Genomic DNA, 9,478 nt, shown 5'->3' with positions numbered 1-9,478 from the left:
TCAACAATAAGTTAAGCTTTCTGCCTATATAAGACATGTCTATGTCCCGGAAAATTGGCTGTTTACAACGTCATTCTAGTCACATCATCACATATTGAGCAACAACTGTCCTGGGCATCTGTCCAATGTCATCTGTGTACTGTACAAAGAGTGAGGGACAATGGAAATTGATGCACCGGTGAGGAGACTAAGAGTCTGTCTTCTGCCTCTTGAAAGTCAGGGCTCCAAAGGAAATAATTTTGGGACTGGTCAAATATGTAAGCAGGGCAACAATCTGGACAAAGTTTTTGCAAAATGTCTAGTAGGGTGAATCGCCTTTGGAGGCCATCCAAAAGAATCGGTGCAGCTCCTGGCAAGAAGTTGGCACAAGAAGGTTATTGATGGCCTCCATTTTTGCCCGGACCGGTCTGACTTTTCCTTGCCCCCACACATTCCGGAAATGCTTCAATGTTGCTTGGCCGATTTCACTAATTGACAGGTTAACTGTCACGTTGGAAGATGCAAATAGTTCAAACAGATTCCTAATGTTCTGAAAATCTCCTTGCCAGGTTGAGCTAAATACCACCACATCGTCCAAATACGCGTGTAGACCATGTAGTATGATGTGCATGAGCTTTTGAAATGTGGATCTGGCATTTCGTAAACCGAACGGAAGTCGAAGGTAGGAAAACAAACTGTCAGGACTGACAAAAGCAGACAGTTCTTTGGCGTGCTAGGAGGGACCTGCCAATATCCCTTCAGCAGATTGAACTTGCTAATGTATATAGCAGCACCAACATATCAGCACCAACATGGCTCACACAATCGTCGACCCTGGGCAAAGGGTACAAGTTTGACTTAGTAACGGCATCAAGTGTGCGAAAATCAGAACAAAATGCAAATACCCAAATACCCAAATACCCATCTGGCTTAGTTACTAATATACGGGGCAAACTCCACGGACTGTTGCCTTGTTGTGTAATGCCATGCTCAAGCATGAACTCGCAGAGGTTGCCCGATAGGCATGCTGCTCCCATGCGAATTCAAGATGGCTTTATGATTCTTTCACAATTTGTTGTCTGTATCCCTCTGGGCCCAAACCCAAAGGATAGCAGCTTTAATAGTGTCATAATCTGAATTCTGATCATGAGACAAAGCAGAATACACTTTCTGAGCTTTTCCCACAAGAAGACTTTGGAGGAAAAGTGACCAGATATTTTGCGGCAATTTTAGGTACGTGGCTTTCCGCTCAAACAGAGCAAAATACATGTCCACCTCCTTTTCATTGAAAGGCAGTACAAGCCGGCTTTTCGAAAAAGGTCGAACTCTGTTGAGGGTGCATCATGGCCGGAGTGCTTCCAGTTCGAGTGCTGCTTTGATGCCTCTTATTTTTTCTGTTTTAAATTAAACTAATGGCCAGATCAAGCTCTAATTTCTGTTGCTCCAATCTGTCCCCACTCTCTTTCCTTATGCTTGAGTTGTAATTTCTGTTATCATTTTGCATTTAGTTTTGCCTCCCACATTTGCAGGTCTACAGGACTCACCCCACTGCCCGTAGCAACCTTTTCATCAGCCTCACTCTGACAGGATTCCCTTCTCCAACAAAACAGCTATTGCTTTTGACTGGGAAGGTGCTATACTGATGTCAAAATGCTTAGCAATGTGGATGCCTTGGTACATAGGTCTAGTACTTCCCAATTGGGTTTTTCTTTAAATGCTTTCACTTCAAAGTCCATGGCTTTATTTACTCTGCAACTTTCCACTGCTTCAAAGTGACTTGAGCAAATGAGCTAGTCGCAACCAATTCAAAACAGCTTGGGTTTTAAAATGTGTTATTGAAGGCATCCATGGAGGGGTTCTACTGAGTGCTGGCCAAGCAACTCCAGTTGGGTCTTAAAAGATCCACACCATGGATACCCGCTGAATTTGCCTGATATCAGACAACATAAAAAAAGCACACCAATTTAGGATAGGGAGTGAAAACAAAAGTGGAGAAATCTCAAACAAGGGAAAACACAAATGCAAATGCTCTGTTCAACAACCTAAACCGGGAAAGCTAAACAGGTGTCCCTCTTTTAACATCTCTTTTTCCAACAGAAGCACAAGGCCAGCAGCCCTTAAATCAGCTGTGCCAGCACAGGTGAAATACCTTCTGACTAACGAGAACAAGGGGAGTAACACCTCCTGATCAACAAGGGTAATTCCAATCAATATGCCACACCCAAAGAGAACCAACCTTGAAATCAAAAATGAATAACTTTTTAATTTCTATGAGCAATACATTTGACCGATATTTGAGCATCAATACATTGAAGGTTTTTTTTTTTAAATTGGGCTTTGTACTGTCCCTCGGCTCCTGCTTCACATTCTTAAAATAACTGAACTAAGACAGGGAATTTTTACTCCGATTAATGTCAGGAATTGTGAAACACCATACATTAAAACTCAGTTTATGTAAACTTTCAACTTCAACTGTACATACATCACTACTTTATTTTAAGAATGGGAAATGTCAGAATAATAATAGAGAGAATGATTTATTTCAGCTTTTATTTCTTTCATCACATTCCCAGTGGGTCAGAAGTTTACATACACTCAATTAGTATTTGGTAGCATTGCCTTTAAATTCTTTAAATTGGGTCAAACGTTTCGGGTAGCCTTCCACAAGCTTTCCACAATAAGTCGGGTGAATTTTGGGCCATTCCTCCTGACAGAGCTGGTGTAACTGAGTCAGGTTTGTAGGCCTCCTTGCTCGCACACAGTTTTTCAGTTCTGCCCACAAAACTGAGGTCAGGGCTTTGTGATGGCCACTCCAATACCTTGACTTTGTTGTCCTTAAGCAATTTTTGCTACAACTTTGGAAGTATGCTTGGGGAAGACCCATTTGCGACCAAGCTTTAACTTCCTGACTGATGTCTTGAGATGTTGCTTCAATATATCCACATAATTTCCCTACCTTATGATGGCATCTATTTTGTGATGTGCACCAGTCCCTCCTGCAGCAAAGCACCCCCACAACATGATGCTGCCATCTCCGTGCTGGGATGGTGGGATGGTTGGGATGGTGTTCTTCGGCTTGCAAGCCTCCCCCTTTTTTCCTCAAAACATAATGCTCATTATGGTCAAACATTTCTATTTTTGTTTCATCAGACCAGAGGACATTTCTCCAAATAGTACAATCTTTGTCCCCATGTGCAGTTGCAAACCGTAGTCTGTCTTTTTTATGGCTGTTTTGGAGCAGTGGCTTCTTCCTTGCTGAGCGGTTATGTCGGTTATGTCAATATATGACTAGTTTTAATGTGGATATAGATACTTTTGTACCTGTTTCCTCCAGCATCTTCACAAGGTCCTTTGCTGTTGTTCTGGGATTGATTTGCACTTTTCGCACCAAAGTATATTCATCTTTAGGAGACAGAACGCGTCTCCTTTCTGAGCAGTATGATGGCTGAGTGGTCCCATGGTGTTTATACTTGCGTACTATTGTGTCAGGACCCGGTTACGAACCCGGGTCTCCGGAGTGAGAAACAGTCACTTAACCAACTGAGCCACGAATAGTCGGCAGAACCAAGAAGATGAGGCAGACACAGCAGTACTTGAGACGGTGTATTTAATGAAGTAAAAAGTGAAGTTCTTCAGGAAAACAAGGACAAGGGGAGAAATAACAACAGGTTTTAATAAGGAAATGTGAAATGTGGGATTAATCTTAAGGGATCTGGGTAAGTGTAGGCGATAAGAAACTGGGTTAACTCTCCTGGCAACCTTAAAGGGACCGATGTATTTTTGGGACAGCTTGCGAGACTCCACCCGTAGTGGTAAGTCTCTTGTGGAGAGCCAGACTCTCTGGCCGGGGCGCAGGGTAGGCCCGGGACGGCGACGTCTGTTGGCTTGTTGTTGGTACCTCTGTGAGGAACGCATAAGATTAAGACGGGTCTTCCTCCACATAAGCCGACAGCGTCGGACGAACTTCAAGGCTGAAGGCACTCTGACTTCTGCCTCCTGGTCCGGGAACAATGGAGGGGCATAGCCAATCTGACACTCGTGCGGGGACATACCAGTGGAGGAGGAGCGCAAGGTGTTGTGCGCGTATTCGGCCCAAACAATGAAGGACGACCATGTGGACGGGTTGTTACGAGTCATACATCGGAGGGTGGTTTCCAGCTCTTGATTCATCCTCTCAGTTTGGCCGTTGGACTCCGGATGGTACCCTGAAGATAGACTGGCAGAAGCCCCCATGAGTTGGCAGAAGGCCTTCCAAAACCTAGAGGCGAACTGGGGACCTCTGTCAGAAACCATAACTTGAGGAATGCCGAAGACTCGGAACACATGATTAATTACCAACTCAGCCGTTTCAAATCAAATCAAATCAAATTTTATTTGTCACATACACATGGTTAGCAGATGTTAATGCGAGTGTAGCGAAATGCTTGAAAAATCCTTGGCAAAAGGTAACTTAGTCAGAGGGACGAACCTGGCCGCCTTTGAAAACCTGTCGATAATGACTAGGATAGTAGTATTGCCATGGGATGGAGGAAGGCCTGTAATGAAGTCCAACGAGATATGGGACCAGGGTCTGTGGGGAACAGGTAAAGGGTGAAGGAGTCCTTGCGGGCGGAGGTGAGAAGATTTGCCCTGGCAGCACACGGGGCAGGCATTGATGAAAGTGGCAACGTCTTCTCTTATGGTAGGCCACCAGAACTTACGCTGGATGAACTCCAAGGTGCGACCTACGCCCGGGTGACAGGTGAGGCGAGAGGAGTGCCCCCACAGAAGGACCTGAGTCCTCACTGCCTTGGGGACAAACAACCGATTGGCAGGACCTCCTTTCGGGTCCGGTTCAATAGCTTGAGCTCGTCTCACGGTATCCTCAACTTGCCACGAGATCGGAGCCACGATCTTAGCAGCAGGAAGGACAGGCATGTACGTGTCATCTCGAATGACAGGAGCGTAGACTCGGGACAGGGCATCCGGTTTGAGATTCTTTGACCCGGGCCGATAGGTGAGGATAAACTGGAATCGATTGAAGAAAAGAGACCATCTAGCTTGTCTAGAGTTCAACCGCTTCGCCTGCTGGATATATTCCAGATTTTTGTGGTTCGTAAGCACTTGAAACGGGTGAGAAGCCCCCTCGAGCCAGTGTCTCCATTCCTTCAATGCCATCTTAACCGCTAGGAGTTCACGATCCCCCACATCGTAGTTCCTCTCAGCCGGGGTAAGCCGGTGTGAGAAGGAAGCACACGGATGAAGCTTCTTGTCTTCACCCCTCTGAGACAGGACAGCTCCAACACCAACCTCTGAGGCGTCTACCTCCACCACAAACGGTTCATCCGTAGTCGGTAGTATCAGGATGGGAGCAGAGAGGACGCGCTGCTTGAGTCCTTGGAAGGCCGTCTCAGCTTCTCTTCCCCACAAAAACCTTGCATTGCCACCCTTGGTTAAAGCTGAGAGAGGGGCTGCCACCAAGCTGAAGTTCTTGATGAACTTGCGGTAAAAGTTAGTGAAGCCCAGGAAACGCTGAACTTCCTTAATGGATTTGGGGGTGGGCCAATCCGTTACCGCCCCTACCTTCCTGGGGTCCATTTGGACTCGACCGGGTTCCACTACAAATCCCAGGAATTGTACTCGGGATGAATGGAATTCACATTTTTCCGGCTTAACGTACAGATGGCTGTCTCGGAGGCGTTTGAGTACTTGTCTGACATGCTTAGTGTGTTCTTGAAGAGACCTCGAAAAGATGAGGATGTCATCCAAGTAAACAAACACAAATATGTTAAGCATATCCCTAAGCACATCGTTTATGAGCGCTTGGAACACCTCTGGGGCGTTGGTCAGGCCGAAGGGCATCACCAAGTATTCATAGTGACCAGTAGGCGTGTTGAAAGCGGTCTTCCACTCGTCACCAGGTCTGATCCGCACAAGATGGTATGCGTTCCGCAGGTCAAGCTTAGTGAAAACAACTGCTTCCTGGAGCAGCTCGAAGGCTGTGGCCATAAGGGGTAGCGGGTAACGGTTACGGACAGTTATGGCATTGAGTCCCCAGTAGTCGATGCAAGGACGTAATCCACCGTATTTCTTGGCCACAAAGAAAAACCCTGCTCCCGCCGGGGAGGTGGATGGACGCATGAGGCCTGCTTCCAGAGCGTCCTTGATGTAGGTATCCATAGCAGCTCGTTCGGGTGGAGATAGGGAAAAGATCCGACCCCTGGGAGGGCAAGTGCCCAGAAACAGTTCGATGGGGCAATCATAAGGTCTATGGGGTGGTAGCATGGAGGCCCTCTGTTTGCTAAATACCAGTTTGAGGTCATGGTAACACTCGGGAACTCGGGTCAGGTCGATGGATTCTAAAGACTCGGGAGTAGAACTCGGGGAATTCGGGAAAATACAAGTAGCTTGGCACGTAGGACCCCACTGCTTGATAGTGCCCACAGACCAGTCGATGTGAGGGTTATGGCTGTGAAGCCAGGGGTATCGAAGGACGAGAGGGAACTCGGAACAGGAGATCAAATGAAAGTTCATCAATTCCTGGTGTTGTGAAACTGAAAGTCGCAAGGAGGTAGTGACATGAGTGACAAGTCCAGATCCCAAAGGGCTTCTATCCAATGTAGTAACCCTCATGGGGTCACTTAGAGGTTCAGAGGGAACGCCATTCTCCTTCGCCCAGACACCATCCATGAAGTTACCTGCAGCTCCAGAGTCTACCAAGGCTTGAAGGTGAAGCTTGTGGTTGTCCCAGGAAAGGGTGACTGGAATGAGCAGACGGGAGTTGGATGGATGGGAGGAGGTTATGATTCCCGTTACAGTTCCCCCCGGTCTGTACGGGACAGAGCATTTCCCTGGAGCCCGGGACACGTGGAACGGAAATGGCCCGGTTTGCCGCAATATAGACAGCGTCGCTCCCTCATCCGGCGGTCTCTCTCAGCCTGGGAGATGTGTCCAATCTGCATGGGTTCCGGTGGAGCCAGCGAGGATAAAGGTGGGGACTCGGAGCTGGGACTGATAGGGGCTAGAGGTCTACGTTTGAGTTCTCTCTCTTTCAGACGCTGGTCAATGCGTGAGGCCAACTTGATCAGGGACTCGAGATTGTCCGGTGGTTCCCGAGTGGCCAGTTCATCTTGGATAGTGTCGGAAAGGCCTTTCAGAAAGCACACCGTGATCGCCTCGTTGTTCCAGCCACTCGCTGCTGCCACCGTGCGGAACTGGATGGCATAGTCCGTCACGCTGCGCCGACCTTGGTGGAGAGTCAGGAGCTGTTTGGCTGAGTCAGGACCACTGCTTGGGCCTTGAAACACTCGTTTGAATTCCTCAACAAAAGCAGAGTAGCTGGCACAGCAGGAACTATGGGCATCCCACACAGCAGTAGCCCAGGCCAGGGCTTTTTCCGACAGCAGGGTGATGATATATGCGATCTTAGACCGGTCGGTGGGGAACGACGAGGGTTGCAGCTCAAAGGAGAGAGAACATTGGGTGAGAAACCCTTTACAAGCACTTGGATCACCTGAGAACTGTTGGGGAGGTGGAAGACGAGGTTCAGCCAGAGGGTTAACTGCCATGGGTACGTGAATCTGAGGTACTGGGACTGTTGCCGGGGTAAGTCGATCAGATATCTGCTTTATGGAAGTCAGCAACTCCGACAGAAGATGAGATTGTCTAGCCATTAAGGCCTCTTGCTGAACCAGGGCGGCTTCGTGGCGTTGGACAGTCTCCTGGTGGTGGGACAGCATGGCAACAAGGTCCTGGGAACTGGCTGCCTCTGGGTTCATTTTTGGCTCTGTGTTTCTGTCAGGACCCGGTTACGAACCCGGGTCTCCGGAGTGAGAAACAATCACTTAACCAACTGAGCCACGAATAGTCGGCAGAACCCAGAAGATGAGGCAGACACAGCAGTACTTGAGACGGTGTATTTAATGAAGTAAAAAGTGAAGTTCTTCAGGAAAACATGTAACTCCACAACCTCAAAAGGAATCCTACCAGAACAAAGGTAATCCTCCAAGACAACAAAGGTAAATCCACAAGGTGGAAGGGAAAGCACAAAAAGCCTCAAAAGATACTCAAAAAACAAACAAACAAGAACAAAAAAACAGAATTCCACAAGAGAGTACACCGGGATCAACAAGAGTTCTCAGAGTACTAGGGCTGGGTGCTAACATACAAACACAGAGAAAAGAACAGAGGAAAACAAAGGGTTTAAATACAATCAGGGGAAACGAGGCACAGGTGCAAATAACAATGGGGATCAAGGGAAAACAAAAGGTCAAAAGGCACAATGGGGGCATCTAGTGACCAAAAACCGGAACAACCCTGGCCAAATCCTGACACTATTGTTTGTACAGAGGAACGTGGTACCTTCAGGCATTTGGAAATTGCTCACAAGGATGAACCAGACTTGTTGAGGTCTTCTGGCTTTTCTGAGGTCTTGTTCCTTAACAGGAAATTTGTGGAGTGGTTGAAAAACGAGTTTTTCGAGGGCCAACCAATGAGAGCGTACAGGTCGCAATGGTGGGTAGAGTATAGGGCTTTGGTGACAAAACTAATGGCACTGTGATAGACTGCATCCAGTTTGTTGAGGAGAGTGTTGGAGGCAATTTTATAGATGACATCACCAAAGTCGAGGATCGGTAGGATGGTCAGGTTTATGAGGGTATGTTTGGCAGCATGAGTGAAGGATGCTTTGTTGCGATATAGGAAGACAATTCTAGATTTAAGTTTGGATTGGAGATGCTTAATGTGAGTCTGGAAGTAGAGTTTACAGTCTAACCAGACACCTAGGTATTTGTATTTATCCAGAGTAGTGATGCTGGACGGGCGAACAGGTGCAGGCAGTGATTGGTTGACTATCATGCATTTCGTTTTACTTGCATTTAAGAGCAGTTGGAGGCCACGGAAGGAGAGTAGTATGGCATTGAAGCTCGTCTGGAGATTAGCTAAGACAGTGTCCAAAGACGGGCCAGAAGTATACAGAATGGTGTCGTCTGCGTCGAGGTGTATCAGAGAATCACCAGCAGCAAGAGCAACATCATTGATGTATACAGAGAACAGAGTCGGCCTGATGATTGAACCCTGTGGCACCCCCATAGAGACTGCCAGAGGTCCGGACAACAGGCCCTCCGATTTGACACACTGAACTCTATCAGAGAAGTAGTTGGTAAACCAGGCGAGGCAATCATTCGAGAAACCAAGGCTGTCGAGTCGATGAATACGGCTGCACAGTAATGTCTCTTATTGATGGCGGTTATGATATCGTTTAGGACCTTGAGCGTGGCTGAGGTGCACCCATGACCAGCTCTAAAACCAGATTGCATAGCGGAGAAGGTACGGTGCGATTCTAAATGGTCAGTAATCTGTTTGATGACCTGGCTTTCAAAGACAGGGTAGGATAGACATAGGTCTGTAGCAGTTTGGGTCTAGAGTGTCTCCCCCTTTGAAGAGGGGGATGACCGCGGCAGCTTTCCAATCTTTGGGAATTTCAGATGATACGAGAGAGGTTGAACAGGCTAGTAATAGG

The sequence above is a fragment of the Oncorhynchus gorbuscha genome, linkage group LG02 (assembly GCF_021184085.1).
Source record: "Oncorhynchus gorbuscha isolate QuinsamMale2020 ecotype Even-year linkage group LG02, OgorEven_v1.0, whole genome shotgun sequence".
NCBI lineage: Eukaryota > Metazoa > Chordata > Actinopteri > Salmoniformes > Salmonidae > Oncorhynchus > Oncorhynchus gorbuscha.
Note: the sequence above shows the minus strand (reverse complement) of the source record.